Here is a 17,940-nt window from a genome sequence, read left to right on the forward strand (position 1 = left end):
CTTTTCAAAAGTCATCAAAATCAGAACAAAAACCAATGTAATAACATCCTACAAATTACTTTAATTATGGAGTAATATTAGAAGGTATCTAAAAATACATTAAATATTTTCTTCATGTTATTCCAAGTTTGCAATGCTGTGGTTGCCAGAGCATAGTTACACTATTGCAGTGCAAGGAGGAGGGTCCATGAGATTCTTATATTCTTCAGTTTTTCTCCACACTATATAAACTCTAAAATCCAAAAACAACAACAAAACAACACCTCTCAAACCCCAAACCACAAAGACATATTTAACTGAATTTTTGCATGCTGACAAGGCACTTAATTCCAGATTTTATAATGTGTTAACATTTTTTTCTTTCTTTTTTTTTTTTTTTTGTTTTTTTCATCTGCTAGCTTGAAATGTGACAAGGACTAGAACCTTGCATTTTTGGGATGAATTATGTGTGCTTGCTTCTGCCACAAGGATCTGGTAATACTATACACCTACCCATTAAAATTCACTTTAGTTTCAAGGGTCTCAATGATATTTGAAAAAACTATTGGACATTACACTTTGTGATCAAATATTTGATTTTATTCATATGTAACACAGAAAGAATTGAAATGTTCATGCAGAAGTTTAGTCAGTTGCCTAAATTCCTGTGATAGAAAAAGAACAAAACATGGCTGACTTAATATGGTGCACCATTGGCTATCCTACCTCTTTTTATCAATGCCTGCTGAATTTGGAACACATCAGCCTTGTGATGATCTCCACCTTAAAAAAACCAAAAATAAATCAACAAAAAACTCACAAAAACAAAACAAAATACCCAAATATTTCAAGCAAGTAAATATTACCTATCCATCAGGAACACCCAAGTGGTGTCAGCATCATTGATGTCAAGTGCAGGCACATTTGTGTCTTACAGTATTGTAGCCCAGTCACACCTGTAAGACACAGGTGAGAGAACAGGATATTTTATCAGGCTTTTTTGCCTACAGACGGTCAAGAAAAGCCCTATTGAGAGGAAAACATCTAGTATTATTCTTAAAATTACACTTGGAAACAAATATCACAGCTCCAATAAGCCTGAGAATTAAAGTCAATGCAGCAGAAATAACAAAGGTCATCAAAAGATAAAAATTATGCAAAGAAAAGCCCTAAAACAAGATAATGTTTTTGTCTCTCCCAAACTATATAAATCTACCACATTAGAAGGTCTAATAAGACCAAGCATTCCCTTTTAGTTACATATGAAAATATTTTCATCACTTTAAAATATTCCCCTTTGATTCTGTACGAAAATGAATTTGCTTCATGCCCCCTAAAATTATCATTGATGTTGGTTTAATTAGAAGCTTCAGCAAATGCATCAGAATCATGCATTCTGAAGAGAGAGTTGAGGAAATCAAATGCAGAAACATAGGAGAGCTTTGCTGGACCCTCTAGACTCCGTAACAGTCCACTGCTCTAGACAGGATAGGTGCCAAAATAAGGCAATCAGATACATTGACCAACTTCAATAGTGCTGAGCTCAGAGCAGATTTTCAGAAAAACCTGAGGAGCAGAGCTGTGCTTTCTGTTCCTTTATTTAATGTAACCTGTAGTTCAGGTCCATCTCTGTGACAGACTTTTCAACAAGGTACATTTTATATGTATAACATATTGAATGATGGGTATCAGCTCCTGATAAGAGGTTCTATTTTGGTGTTTCACTTTTGAGCATTTTGGGATGGCCATTCTGCAGAGCAGAAAATAATGCCATTGTAGAGAGAATACCTGTCTCCCTGGCCTAAAACTTCCTCTCTAAGACTTGGATCCTGATCTGGGGCCACAGCCCAAAACAGCAGACAATAAAGACAGGCTGTGGGGCTAGATGCACTGGATTTTTAAAAGCCCTTCCACTCATGGATACATGCTTATTTTTTGCCATTTAATTTTAACTCTTAAATCTATTTGAAGGTAAGATTTCAAATAAAGGGTTGAAAAATTTTACCTGAAGTGGAAAAAAGTAAAAATCTTTGAGAAAAAGAAACCAGATTTCCACTGGAGTCTGTTTAACAACCTGAACTAGAGCTGTCAGCACCATGAACCTACTGCTATAAGATCATGCAGCTCTCTTGTCATATCCCAGAGTATTTGCATGCTCTGCTCTCTGCCACATCTGAAATACTTATTCTTGATCTGGTTTTATTTCAATTCTGTTCCATAAGAACCACATTTTCTTTTAGCAAAGCAGAAGATATTTGTTAGAACATTTTATAATTCTTTATTTAAAATGGCAAGATATTCAATTCCTTCTTGGATATTAAACATTATCCTCATGGTTACAGATGAGAGAGGCACATGTCTCAAATTCAAGATTAATCCTTTCCTCAGGTGATATATATAAAGGGAAATTTCCAAGGTTAAGTGTACATCCTATGCAGTTTTAGCTGATTACAGTTTTATGAATGCAATGTTAAGAGGTGCTTAATTCCCAGCGAAACCATCAAAAATTTCCATCTACTGTGCACACCTCACTGTTACAGAGGCTGTTTTTCAAATGGACCTTTATTTTCAGAAAAAGAAAGAAGCAGCAGTTCTCCCATAGCAAATCTATGGGAACACTCCAGCTTTATAAATTTCCTCCCTTCTTTACCTCATGAACCCAGGTAGATGTGGAGGGCTGTTCAATAAATAAGCAAGTAGAGATTAGAGCGCCTAGAAAGAAACAGTGAGAAACTTGGCTGATGGTGCTGGTTCACTAAAGCTGTGCTCACCACAACAGACAAAACATGTAACTATTTTCAGTGTCTACCCTCCCAGCTTCATTTCCCCTCACAGGTAGGCCAGGCAGCAGTCTATTTTAGGCATTACAAAATCATTTCCAAGGTGGGAGGGACTTGTGGGAAGTTACACCATATTCAGAGGGGACAGACACAGTCTGGCAGCATCCTCTCAATTCTAGAGGGGGTAGGTGTCTAACTCCTTAAAAAAGAATATATTTGTGCAGGTTAGGATTTTGTCTACCCCCATATGCTCAATAAAATCAGCCAGAGGAAGTGCTGAGGGGATTTCAAGCTACATCTTTATCATGGGTTAGAAAAGTGCCGAAGGCAAGTGTAATCAACCTCATGATTCAAAAGAGAAATGACTCAGATGAAACAGACTGTAAAGGGGATTTTTTTTCTTGGAGGACTCCCACACAGGACCCTATGGTTCTCCCATACTCCACCATGAAGGGAATAGTGCTCCCAACAGCCAGAATCTCAAAAAAAAAAAAAAAAAAAAAAAAGTGTTATTTCCTGTTTTCTTCAAGCCCCAGTTCTGTGAGTGCTTATATGAAGTTGTAACCTGTTTCTAGCTGGAATGGCAGCACAAATGATTATTTTGGGTAAGACTGCAGATAGCAGAAACTCTCATGGTGCTGTCTCCCCCACAAGTAATTTTCTTTTTTCCATTTAAGCATCCTTTTCTCCTTGCTCCAATATTTACTCCAGCCCTTCTATTTCCCAGGATGACATCTGCCCTGGGATCTCTGTATAAAGTTCCTGAACTGTACGTAAAGTCATGACATTATAATGTAAGAACTTTTGACATTCACAGAACTCATTTACATTTACAAGCATCATCCAGAGAATCCCACAAAGCCCAGTGAGCTGCCTTGGAGAAGTAAGTGTTTATCTATCTAGCCTGTTTTACAGGCAAGGAAACCGGGACAGAAGTTTTCCCAAACCTAACAGAAAGCTTTTTCCAAGGCCAACAAGTGAGCCAGAGATGGAAAGAAGAGGATAACCCAGGAGTTCTGACTCCAGCCATGTTGCCACTGCACCAGGCAACTCTTTCAAAATGAATAAGCTTTTTGGTTATAGAACTTGTGTCTCAAAATCTGATTATTTCAATAGCTCTGCTCTCTATTGCTTTCAAAAGGGAGAGATTTCTGATGTTTTCCATCCTTCAGTAAGTGAAAACATCTCAGGACTCCCATTTACCTGTACAGTCACTTTTTTTTTTCCATCCTTTCCAGCAGGTGGAAGTGGTAACAGAGCCAAGAAAGAGCCATTTCTTGTTGAAGTAATTGAGGGCAGCAGGTACAAGAGTCCAGGAGTGTTCAAATGCTAACAAGAATGTATCAGGAATACATACAACACTTAGTAATTCACAGAAATGCAAGGTTGTTGAGTTCTTGTGAGTATTGTAATACATTATGAGTAACTTAATGACCTAATTTAAACAACTCTGCATTTATTAGTTCTGATGTATCACCTTTTTCCAGAGTCCAAGAATACACTGTCTTGCAATTGAAATTTGTGAATGATGTGTGCCACAGGCAGTGGGTGACTAGAATCTCACTTCCGATGTAACTTCTTTTTTCAGTAATGATGTATTGAAGAGACAGTAGCAGAAGCAATGTAGGAGGTTGAGTTTCTCTCATAGTTTTGTGGCCACTCAGTTGCAAAGTCACCAGTACCAGAATCTAATATTTCTCAGGTTATTCAGGGCTTGTAAGTCGGGGAGTTCTGCTGGCCTCAGTTTTTCTTGCAGGATCTCTGCCACTTGAAGTGGTAGATTGCCAGCAATGTGTACCTTTGGTCTTGTATTTTATTCAACACTAGTCTAGAAGATCATTTTCATTATATGGTAGTTACTTTTTTTTTTTTTTTGCTAGTGCATATAGAAAAAGATTTTATATGCTTCTTTGAACTCCAATGGAAATTTATTTTTGTTGCCTAGAGAACGTTTTGCAGAGTTTCATTTCCTGTAAAATGGAAAAGCATAGTATTATGAAAATAATGCAAGGGGAAAACTCATGTAAATGTAAGTAATTGTTTAAAAGTCATGAATCTTAAGTGATATTTCCTTAATATCACTTAAGAATATAGTAATAATATTGTTATTTATCAAGAATTTAAAGAAAACTTCTAACTTTTTTACCTTCTGTGACTGTTAACAAACATACCCCTGTTGCTGTCATCACCACCTCACACTTCCTTATTGTCCTCTTCCAGTTTGCAGTGCTTTGTATATCCTAAAACCCATATGCTGGCTTTGAGACTGAAAAACACAAACCTGATCTTTCTGATGTGGGAGATTCTAAGTGAAAAAAAGCTTAAGAAGGAGGAGAAAAAAAATAATGAACAGAGAAAACAGCCAAGAACCACTGCTCTAAATGACTGTGGAGGACAGTCATCGTTTTTGGGGTGGGTGTTTTACTGTCAGCCCTGTGTGATGGGCTGACAGTAAAACAGCCACCCCAGTGATATGGGCTCTGATGGGCCATGGGACTTCACAGTTCTCCTGCTGAAGGCACTTCTCATCAGGTGGGCCAGAGCAGTCAGCCCTAATGCCTCTGGCCACCCTCAATTCCTGCTGGCCACCAGGCAGACACTGAGATAAGGAAGCTGGCAGATGCAGAAGATTTGTGATCCACATCAGAAACATTGGTCTGTATCCTTCCTTGTGTTTTGCCTCCTCTAAAAAAAGTCCTGCTTCCATCTCCAAGGGAGAATTTCATCCTGAGGATTGTTACTGCTTGTCATAACAGGAGAAGAGAGATGCACACCTCCCTTCCCAAAAGCCCACATCTGGTTCAACTTCAGTGACCTACACACATCTGACTCAGCTCTCCCATCAGCACTGGAGCACTGAGTGTCCAAGAAACCACTGGGCTGAGCAGTGGCTTCCAAACCCAAAGGTGCCCTGATATGGCCCTACAACAAAAGACAGGTTTCTGACCACCACTGCTGCTGCCAAAAAGTAAGGAGAGCAAAATCACAGGAAGAAGAAAAATTAACAGCCAGATATGATTTTCTGTTGATTTATGAAGTAATATTAATATTTGGAAATACATCATTGGCTCATAGGAGGCTGAAAAAATTCAATAGACCTATATTCTTTTGCAATCTAAAATTCTGTCAAAAATTTAAAATCTTTGTGAAACTGGGCAGGTTTTGCAACAATTTCACGTAGGGGAAAAACCAGGAAACTCTTCTGATGCGGCCAAAACATCCCATTCCTACATTTTTGGAATTGAACACTTGGACTTGTTACTTAAAAAGAAACCCATCTTTAAAAATTCAGATAATAAATGTATCAAATTAAAAAATAGGTAAACACTACAATGTGAATGCGCCGAAACTATTATTTTCTAATTATTTAACTTTATGGATATCTTGATAACAAGCTAATTTCTCCTCAAAGTCAGAACTAGTTTTGAATTCTTAAACCACTTTGTGAGGTAGAATATCTTTTTTCTGCATAGTGTTAATATTTCGTGAGGGGAAATGTCAAAACCTGGTGAATAGGAGAACAGGGCAATTGTGCCTCTGAAGATTGCTGGGTATAGAACCATTCAAATAGGGAATTTAGACCCATTGTAACTTGTTTTCCAGGATAATGCGATGCACAGAAGAGAACTCAGATTTATCTGAATGAAAATTTTAAGAATCTGGTTACATTTTATGGCAAACTCAGACTGAGTTTTGGATTTCTCATGAAGACCTATTGGAAGTTTATGTGAAAGCAAGTTTTGCACTACATACTATGTCCATCCAAATGCTTTGGCTTCTAACCTCAGAGGTGAAAACTTGTTTCCACTGGGTGGAATTTAATTAGGTTTGAATGAATTCTTGTCCCTGTTTTTCCACTTGTCCTTTTGTCTTCTTCTTGGTCCTTTTTTTCCTTAGTGCTATCTGATACTGGTGTATTTCCTGTTCCTGGGTGAAAAACATTCTTCTCCTCTTACACGCAGTCATTTGGAACAGACAGCCATTTCTCTGTCTACCTGAATACCCATGATTTTCCATATTTAACCTGAAAATAAAAATTAAAAAGCTTTGTCTTTTGACTTTCTGAATGTTACCTCCATCTTGTTATTAATGGTTTTTTATTCTTCAGTGAATGTTTTATTTAACACAGTAAAGCCTTTTGGGATAGCCTTTATATGATAGAAATTATAAAAATGGATTTACATTGTGTTGTGAATGATGATACTTAAACTACTCATATGCCTATATTCTTCCTCTCAACCTCTATTCCTTTATAAGCAGAGAATGGAGCATACTTAAGGAAAACAAGATTCATTTCCTTAAAAACCTCTAAACTAATGCATTGTTATGTTTGTTACTGTGGTTTCTGTGAGAGGAGGGGAAGATGGATAACAGTGTGGGCACTTCTAAAGCAAAGCATTTCCCAAGCAACAGCCACACCAGTGCCTGTTTTCTGTGCCAGGTTTCTGCTTCCTTCCTTCCTCTTCCTCTTCCTGCTTGATTCATGACAAAATGTGAGACTCTATGCAGCAGGCAGAAAATAATTTTCCCACATGGCAGAATTTCACTGATCAAAGCCAGGGAAGCCTTGACCCAGGGGCCGACTGCATGGTGTGAGCTGAGATGAGAGCAAGCCCTGAGACCCTTACCGCATGGACAGCAGCAAGAGGCAGGGCTGGGCACGGGGTACACAGCTCAGCAAGAACCAGTCTGGCAGGCAGAAATACAGGTGTGCAAAGCTGAGTGCACAGTCCAGGTACAAAGCATGACAGTCCTCTGCCTGGCCAGTCATTCATACAGGCAGGTAAACTGGTGTGAGAGTTGGATATGGGACTGTGCTTTTACCCCGTTTTGTGAGATTCACATTCTCTGAACCTGAGAGAAGCAGGGAGAGAAGCAGAGAAAAGATGATCAAAACAATTCTTATCTCATTTGCTGCTCCTGTGTTGAGCCAAAGTAGAGTGCAGTATGGAGATGGTTTACCCAAAGTGATGGTGGTTTGTTTCCTTGGCCTATCAGGGCCAAGCACGTGTGCATTATGTCAGACAGCAGGCAGTCACGAGATTCTGGACAGTTGAGTTGAGTTGGGTGCTTGTGCAGATTCAGTTTAGATGTAATGGAATACAGTGTAATATAATATAGAATAATATATTATAATAAAGTAATTAGTTAGCTTCCAGATATCCGTGGAGTCCTCCTCGTCATTTTTCCCAGACGTCGGGCAAAATATCACCGATACCATTTTCTCCAGAACAAAGAAAGGTAGAGCAAAACAATGGCAATGGCTTTGGCTGTCCCTTCATCAGCTCCCACAGAGTGGAAATGTCCCTAACCAGAGCTACCTTGGTGCATTTGTGTGAACAGAGACAGAAGCTGCGTATGCAGCTCTGAACACAATATACTGTGTCTGTGTCTAGATCCCCTGAAAAGCAGACAACTATTATGAAGCAGATGTAAAATTTAATGCTAAAAGTCTACCATTCAAAAATCTGTCTTTTAGTAACTTGAAAATTAAGAGACTTCTTTTTTAAAAGCACGATCAACAATGTGCGTTACCTAAATCAGTCTCCAAGATCTTGTCAGTAGCCAGACTAATAATCCAATACTCTTTCAACAGTCTTCACAATAATGGACATATTTTCAGCTTTCTCAGGTTGGGCAACTTATCAAAGAGAACTATATGGCTCCATGCAGAGCTGCAAGTGATTCTTAGCAGCTTACTCTACAGTACCTCATGCAGGGACTTGTGCTACATTCCCGTGGATTATGGACTTCATCAGAATCTTTGAAATGAAGTAGCTATCCAATATATACAGGGATCTCACAGGCAGCTAAAACTTTATTGACACTGGGGAAGTGCACACATTTATTTATTAAATAGGAAAATATCTTGTACACATGCGCAGAGACACATGAACCCACACATGCCATCAGAGTACATGGGGATAAGGAAATCTGCAACATTATCACCTGAGGTAGGAGAGATGAGGGAAAGAGACTTCTGTGCACTGCACTTATTTTACCCCTGTTTTTCATTACGTGGATAACCTTAGAACTGTTCTTGTTAGCATTTAGAAAAAGGGAAAAATCTAGCCTCCTGCAGGGGAGCTATTATTGCTAGACTGTACTAGCATTATCTTGCTTATGGGGGGGCATATTGTTTATGCAGCCTATTTATCAGTGTAGGAATATATCTACCAATATAGCAATATCTCTGCAGTAATGGCATACAAGAATAAAAGAGTTTTCATGAACACAGAGTTGCTGCCTGTAGCATGTACATCTGAGATACTAAAGGATTATTTACCTATCATTAAGATATGGATTTTTTTATCTAGTCTAGTTTTTCTTGCCGCAGAAATCATATTAAACTCTCTGGCTATTATATCTAGCATCCATTGGGCACCTTTTCATTCTGGGTAACCTAATATAAATGAAGAAAATAAATCCACAGCAATTTGTTGAGATGCCTTTTTCCCCCTGCCCCCTCCTCCTTTTCCTGAATTAAATTCACATAATAAAATCCAAGGGTTGCATTTCACTCACATCCACTTCAATTAGCATGCATGACTTTGTATGAAATTTTTAATGGAAGAAAAAAGCTAAAACACAATATTTTTAAACCATTGTGTAAGGTAAAAATGCTGCATACAACACAATGTGCTTATATGTCACACAACAGTCAGATGGGCTTTAATATTCAGTCTAAGCCTTCCCAGTGCTCCATTTCTCTCATATTTTTCCATTATAGGATGTCTTTTAAGAGATTTTAGTGATTTTAATTTAATGAAATGCTGTTCTATAATGTTGCTTTAGGAAGTGTTTGCTTGTCTGAAACAACCAGGGCTAATAATAACAAAACCATTAATAATAGGCATATAATGGCTGAAAACCACAGTCAGTCAAGAGATTCTAAAGCAATATTTGTTTGGGTTTTTTTTCCTCTTGGATAATGGATTTCTGATGAATGGTAAATTTATTTTTTTTAAGATTGCTTTTTGTTTAAAATTTCCCATTTCTGCTGAGAGACAAAGGGTAGTTTGAATACTGATAGAAGAAATTAATAGAAAAATTGTAAACAATGAAAAAATCTGGTTTAGTAATATTTTTCGCTAGGGAAAAAAAATATTTTCTGAGAATAACATATGAGGAGTAGGTGTAAAATTTGACTTCATTGATCCATTAACTGTATGTGAAAATGAACTCATTACATTGCTTTTTTGGAACCCCAGTTTAAAGTATTCCCCACCTATCTGAAGTGGGTCAAAAAAGGTAATAACACAGAGACACCTGGTTATATATCATATTCTGCCTCTCTTCTGAAACTCCTGGTGTTTGGCATCTTGGTGCAGCATTGGCAGAGCACAGGGAGAATGAAGTTACTCCCATTTTGCTGCACACAAGACATTTGCATCTAGAAAATAATCCAAATTGTCTTCTCTTGCCTCACCTTAGGTTGGCTGAAAAATTGTCCTGTGCCATATAAAGAAATCACTGGCTATGCTTTATGTCACCAGAGCAAGACAATTATAATAGCAAGATGTTGCAATTATAATCAGAGTTAGAGGCATCTCTTCCTTCATGTGAATAACATGTAAGTAGGATCTTGTTTGGTCCATGGATTAATCTGCAAAGTCATGAAGTTTTTCCAGCTAGGTATCTCACAGGCTGACTTCAACCCACCTGAAGTAATTCAAGGGGGTATAAACTTGCATATTATCCTGTGAGGTGGTTCCCTGTTTAATTCAGTCACATAAGAGTTTCAGCCCAGGTCCTTCCCAGACTGCCCTTTCGAATCCTCCTGCAGGAACAGTGGCAATAAGCAGGGTGTTACAGGTAAGACACATGGACCAAGCTCCTCCTGAGAGACAGCAAATCAGCTCTGCACAAGTCACAGGAGAAAAAAGGGGACCAGAAAGCACAGGGTTGTAACTCGCTGGTTCAAACCCAAGGGATCAAATGAGTTTTTTCCTTCAATTACTGGAGGGATCTATTTGTTCTTTATTGACCTTTCTTCATCCTAATCCCTTTTTCTTTTGTAATATATTTAAGAGAAATAAGTCTTCCTAATAAGGCTGAATTGAGAAAATTAGAGACTCTGGGGACTTATTTAAGGGCTTGTGTCAATCTAAAGGTTACCTAATCCTGAACCTCTCCTGCACTACAGTCACATTTATAATACCTAAACACCTCTGAAATACTATAGTTGAGTCTTGTGTTCTACTTTTATAGATGCATAATACACATACAATGATACTATGTTTATGCATTCTTTTTATTGCTTTCAACATGATTTTTAATGTGTAACATAAAAAGAGGTTTTCAAGTTTAATTGGACTGTCAACCCCATCATGCTCATCTTTATCTCTGGCCGCTTTTACTTCCAGACTAGCATTTTTTATAGGATATCCACACATAATAAAGCATCCAAACAACTTTTTCACGTCATCTTCAATGAATTCAGAGGATGCAACAGTTTGCACACTCCTCTGCACACATTTTATTAATCCCACTTTCATTCTACAAGGCTACAGCGAATCATGTCATAAATATCTGTCTTGCACTCATGAGTTGATGCATTTTCTTCTATGATTCCCTCTCTTGACTCATAGCTTAAAAATCTGGCAAAACCTATTCCATGTTCTAGCTTTTCAGTTTAGTAAAATTTCAAAATGTTACAGAAAATCATCATCCAAAACTGATATCTCTCAATTTTATGGTGTTATTTTTAGAAAATCAGAGAATATGAGTATATACAATAAATATATAAGAACAGGCTCAAAGCTGGCATAAAATAGATACTGAAATAAATGGATATGTGCCATCTGGCACCCATCAAGGTTTTGGTCCAGAGAACACGGTGCTGAAAGCCTCTTTTAGCATTATATAATTTTAGACCACCCAGCTGATTTTATTCAATGTCAACTCCATGTCAATTACCTTATTTTTGAAAACAGACTTGTAAATATTCACACATTTCAACCTGAATCCATATGTAACTGTGTGTATGATATTGGGTGTGGGTAAATTGAATGTTTTTTGTGAACCCTATCAGCCTTTGCTGACCACAGAAGTGAGGACAGTAGTTTCCTAAGCTGGACAAAATTGCTGTTCAAAATCAGCTTCACCAGACTATATATCTATGATGAAACTGTCTTCTGCCCTCTTCCATCCCCACACATCTTGTCACAACAAAGATCTGGGTACTTCCTGCCATCATTTGTAATTTGATACTAAATTATTGGCACATGGAAATTTATTACCCTCTTTGTAATAGGATTCTCCTCTTGCTATTTTCTTTCCTTGATTGTTTTTTTTTCAGCCAGTAGGTCATGAACAATAGATGTGAGACTCGGTCATCGATGACGTATGTGAAAGTTAGAGACTGAGTAGACCATGCTCATCTTGTGGTCAGATTTGTGTTTAGACTTTAAGCCTAAGAATAAAAAAGAACTCCAAAATTTTTATTTTTAGTTCAATAGCCCAACATTTCTTTAGACTGTTCTCAGCAGATTTTTGGCCCTGAGTAGTGGCATGTGGCAGAAACTGACTTGTGATATTTTTTTTCTGCTTTGGATGTCGGAGGTCTTGTGAGATCATCTGTTTTTTCCTAAAATTCCTGCCATCTTGAGCCAAAACCTCATGAGAATAGTTGTTCTTGGAACATTTTTTTAATATGAAAACCAGAATGAGAAAAATAGGCCTCTCTTGGTTTTGGATTTGCCCCACAACAAAACCCAATACTTTGTTTAAATACACATATTCTGATCTGAGGTCTCCTTGCTACCCCCCCTCCCTTAATAAGCATAAAAGAGTTTTAATTTCAAAATAAATTGTAAGGCTCTTCTTGTAACAGATTCTGAATGGCATCATATTCCATGGGCACTTTCTAGACTCCTTGAATTCTTTCTATTTACTGTCTTTTGTTTTGTTGTTTTTTGGTTGGTTATTTTTGGTTCTTAAATTAAGAGATATGTGTTACTAAATAATTAATACAATACCTGTGACTGCTTGCTTAATATAGTGTTTTACACTTCCACCATCCAAAAGCAAATAAAATGTTTTTATTGTTATCTATTATGTGTTAGCTATTATTTCTTGCAAGAAAATGAGAAAAAGACATTCAAAGCTTTTGAGGAGAGACAACAGAAAACGGACAATAGATCATTCTTGATCAGATAGCAGAAGCTAATGCCAAGAGATATATTTGGACAATAAACTAATTTTTCATAAAGGATTATGCTATTTACATAGATAACAAGACTATCCAAATGTAATCTTACTCTATAAAAGAGGTTTTGATGTAAAAGTAGAATCTGTGAGTTAGGCAACCTGAAAGGAAGAAATTTTTATTTCTGTGATTTTTTTTTTTCCACAACTAGTATTTATTGCAGAGCCTTTCTCTTTAAATGAGAACCTGTATAAAAATGCACTCAATTAGCTAGACACACCTGATCCACAAGCTTGCTTTTCAGATTCCTATATAAAAAACAGGGGAATTCTCATTAAATAACCAGCTGAGAATAACAACCATTTTCAAGCCAACCTGTCTAGGACTTACATACTGAAGATGGTCAACCTTCCTTTTGAGCTGCATTTGACTTCCTGGACATTCAGACACACCTTCTGTGGTGGTTGCAACTTCCCTGACCACTTTCAGGTGCCCGATGACAATGGAGGGTCATGTCTAAGTCAAATCCCCAGCTCCAGCTGATGGCATCCTCTAAGATCAGATACTCCTCTGTGGAGGAAGAGGACTGGTGTCATGGTCAGTTCTGCTCCCTAATCAGGTCCCAGAACTTCCCCACCCTTTGCCCCCTCAACAATTTCAGCTTAGGCTGTGAAAAAAAAACAAGGTTAAAAAAAATTTTAAAAAAAAGAAAAAAAAAAGAAAAGAAAAAAGATGCTTTTTATGTCAGGAAAGTTAAAATCTTTCTTCTAAGCCATAATTACCAACAATCTCAGCCATTGTTCTGTAATGAGGTTTGATGTTTTAAACTACAAAGACACACATTTAAGATATAGAGCAGTGTTGCTGGGTTTTGTGTGTATTTCTTTTAATTCTGGAAATTGTTTTTCTTTATTTGATATAAATCTGATGGCAGGAACTCATTGTAGATACACAAGTGCATGCAGTAGGGACATATCAAAAGGAATTAATCTATACAGGTATAGATAAAAGAAGCAGGAATAAATGTATATAGGCAGTGGGTATGAGAGAAGACAAAAGGCAGGGAAGAAGCCAAATACAAATAAAAGAGAATGTGAGAAAGCTGTCATATTAGGTTAATACTATGGGAAATTAAAATACTTTAAGATCCTCAGATGTAAGATACTATGTAAGTGTAAAGCCTTTGTTTTTGTTTGTCTAAAATTTGAGTTGAGTGAATGCAGTCTGAAAGCAGCTCCTAAATGTGATTATATGAGGCTACAGACACAATTTCTGCCAGGTATCATGAATTTCAGTGTATTGCTGTTTTATTAAAAGCAACTAGCAGCATGAACCTGCTGTATTATTAACATGTTACATTAGCCTTAATAGTTAATCCAGTATTCATATTCATATTGTGGGCTCTTCTTCTAAGAGAGAGTAACAGCTTTCTAAATGCTTTCAAGATTTCCAGGAATAAAATTAAAGCATGTTTAAGTACTTGTTGGAAATTGTGTGCAGAATTCTGAATAAGGGAGTTATTGCATTGTATCAGGACCCTTAAGAGATTCAGCTGAGAAATAAATTATGTAAACAATGCAATATGTGTGTGTGTCTACAGCTGTATATCAATATCACCTATATCTATGTATACAAATATCCTTATCCTTTTCTGTCAGTCTGGAATGTGTTATACTGGAGACACTGAACCTTTCAAAAGAGATGCAAGACATGTTTTTAATGTTGCTTCAGAATTCAGAAGCAAAACAAAAACTGGATAAATACTTCATTACATTTTATAAACAATCTGCTTTCTGATAATTATTATGGAGCAACTTTTCATTCTTTTTAATGAAGTTTGACTCTGCATGCATATGTGGGAAATTAATTTTGGTGAAAGAATTCAGTTCAGAGTAATGTATCCTAAATGAGATTTGTTGAAACCCACAGGGTGCCTGCAGTTACAGTGAGAGGGGTGAGTGCTGATGGAGGAGAGGAGGACAGGTGACAGTCAGAGGCTGCAAGAACCTCCTACCTCTGCCCCTTGGTTGTGGAGAGAGTTGTACCAGAGCTACATAAAGGCCCCACATTCAGCTTGGCTGCGGGTTCAGATTGGATTTCCTCTCTGCAGCTATTCCACACTCCACTTGCAGCAAGTCCAAACATCTGGGTTTAATGTGAACAGAGTGGATTTCAAGCTTAATTCTTCTCTTTGTCTCTGTGTGTATGCCTATGTGTGTGTGAAGTAGTCTTTCTAGAATATTTTATTGCTTTCCTAAATCTTTCATTAGTTTTTGTATCCTTACAATTTTTATTGGTATGAAATACCCAATCAGAAAAAAGCCTTGTCTCCTGTCCTGTTTCCTACTCTGCCTTCAGAACATGCTATTATTTGTATTGTCTGGAAAACAGTTTGAAGTCCTAATTGAAATGCTGTTAATCATCAACATTGTTTTTTACAACCTATTCTAACATAGGTGTTTCAGGTGCAGTAATGCCTGCTTATATATATATTTTTATTTATTTTTATTTTATTTATTCATTCATTATTTATTTATTTATTATTTTTTTAAGAGGACTAATAGGGAAAAACAAATCATTTCTATGACCCTAAATATTGATTTTTGAACTCTGTCTCTTGGCAGTGTTACTTTTCCCCCTCTGTTTATGATGCTTTATGTCTTATATAGATTGGGCACAATGTTAAGCCTTGTGTGAGAGAATGGAAGAAAAAAAATCAGGGAGTAAATAGCTGGTTTACTTATCATGCCTCTCAGTTTGATTTTGGTAGGTTCTGGAGAACACAGGTGTAGGATACTGAATTATAGCAAATAAAAGACTAAAACATAACAAAGCTACCTGAGGGTTTGGCTGAAGTCCCTGTGCAAACTGTGATTAACTGAATACCTGCCCTGGAATGCTGGTTTGGCAAGAGGTTATACACACATGAATGAATCTGTCTGCATACTTAGACATTGCAGTTAAACTTCTTTCTCATATTAAAAAAAAGGGTGTTATTTCCGATGTGGTTCAATATAGTTTGAGTCTGTCTGTTTTGATTTTGGCTCTTCACCCTCAGAAGAAAAGTGAGGTGACAAGTGTCCTACATGTATAAGAGAGTGGGAAGAAGAGAAGAAACATTCAAAGACATGTTTGGATGCATGAAGGCAGCTAGGCAGGATTTATTCCTAAAAATCAGTGTTCCTCTGGGAAATGGAGGTTGATCTCACTGTGAAGTGCTGAAGATCTAGTGATGTAAATTTACCTGGTCTTATATCTCAAAACCTACATGACACCAGTCCTGTAGGTCAACTGGTCACATATTAATGGAACTTAACAGATAATATACAGAATATACTTACATATACAGTGGATTAAACATCAACCCAAAATTTTCAGCAGAACCTAAGGGAGATGAAAGTCAGTGGTTTGTGAGCACATGAGGGTTTGCCCATGTGGAAAGACAGAGCAACAAACAGGTAAAAGTCTTTCTGCTGCAGTTACAACACTGGTGTAGACACAGCCTTACTTATACTCACAGCCCCTTTTAAGAGGACTAACTATAAAATACATTTCAGGCTAATGTGAATTAATCCAGGCTTAAAATATCTTGACAATGATTATGTATTAGTGTCCATTGAACTGTTCTAAAGCTGTGTATGATTGTGGGGAGATGGTACAGTCAGAGGTGAAAAGTCATTTCTTGCTATTAAAGAACTTAGCTTCTGACTATATTTCCTGTCTTTTTACTTTTTTTTTTTTTTTTGTTGTTGCTTCCAATGCATATTTAATGTGTGCTAATAATTTGGATCCTGGACATTGACCCCACAGGTTAAGCCCAAAGCCATTTTACTCTCTTCCCTTGCTTCCATTAGAGAGAGTCAGATGTGCATTTCCAGCTGGTAACATCAGCAAATGTGTCCTGCACAGAAGAGCACACGATGGTCCTGGATGCCTCTGGCTCACATGATGTGGGATGGTTAGAAATTTCCCCTGCTTTTCTTTATGCAGACATGTTGTGCATGAACTTGCAGAGGAGAGGGACCTCGCCCTTGATTTATAATCAAGTCATGAGATCATCTAGGCTCTAAAAGAGTCTATTGTCCAAATCTTACTAGTTTTTCTCCAGGAAAATTTTGCCCGTGTGTGGAGAACTGGTCTCGAAAAGTAGGTTTTCTTCTCACACATTTAAAAGATTTCTGACCTTTCCTTGATTTTAATCTTTTTATTTCCTCACTTTTTTTCCTAATTTCCCTGAAAATTCAAGGTTTCCCAACAGCTTTTGTTTTTTACCATGCCAGCAAGAGGTTCTAGTACTTGCTGCACCTGGGGGGTGAGAAAAAACATTGCCCCAAAGCTCCTATATCAGATAACCAGATTTTTTATTAATTTTTGTGTGTGGTGGAAGCATCAGAAAATATACTTTTGTTTGGGTGTGTGTGGGGACAGTGGTTGTGTGACAGCAGAATGAGTCCAGCAGTCTGCTCCCTTTGGCAGTTATGCCTAAAATCAGCCTCACCAGGAGGTCACCAGGTTCATGTGACAGCTACTGTGGAGTAATTTTCTTCTGTATATGCCACTCAAAAACATCCCTGTGAACCATTGTGATTTATTTTTTTTTTTATTGCAAGATTTTGCTTAAGATTTCCAGGCATCCTTCCTTTTTTTAATTACTACAACGGGCAACGAAATCTGCCCAAAGAGGTGCACACCATCCCTAATTTCTGCTTAGAGTTGCTCACCATACACAAAAAACACCCATATAGCAATTAAATTCAGACACTTGGTGGAAAACAGCCAGTTCATTTTGCTTCTACTTGTTTTGAGAAAAAGACTCCCCCCCCACCTTCATCCGAATAGGCAAGATTGACATAAAAAAGTACTTCAAGAGATGAACTTGTCTACTGAACACAAATACAGTGAGTTTCTGTATATCTTTAAATGTTTTATATGTCCTAGTCATATATAATTTATTGTGTTGTGAAGCTGAGCCCCTCTTTGAATGAAAATTTTACTGTCAGAGCCTGGGGTACTTTAGTCTGATGATTTAAA

At 37.3% G+C, this 17,940-nt stretch overlaps 1 long non-coding RNA gene across 1 annotated transcript; it reads right to left on the bottom strand.

Moving 5' to 3' along the window:
• Positions 1-620: 620 nt before the first annotated feature.
• On the bottom strand, positions 621-4,703 carry LOC127059674 (uncharacterized). The gene is made up of 3 exons (XR_007777691.1): positions 4,237-4,703; positions 846-935; positions 621-762 (listed from the first exon to the last, which is right to left on the bottom strand). It is a non-coding gene; the product is annotated as an uncharacterized LOC127059674 (long non-coding RNA).
• Between the last annotated feature and the right edge of the window lie 13,237 nt (positions 4,704-17,940).

Source organism: Serinus canaria, chromosome 5 (assembly GCF_022539315.1).
Source record: "Serinus canaria isolate serCan28SL12 chromosome 5, serCan2020, whole genome shotgun sequence".
NCBI lineage: Eukaryota > Metazoa > Chordata > Aves > Passeriformes > Fringillidae > Serinus > Serinus canaria.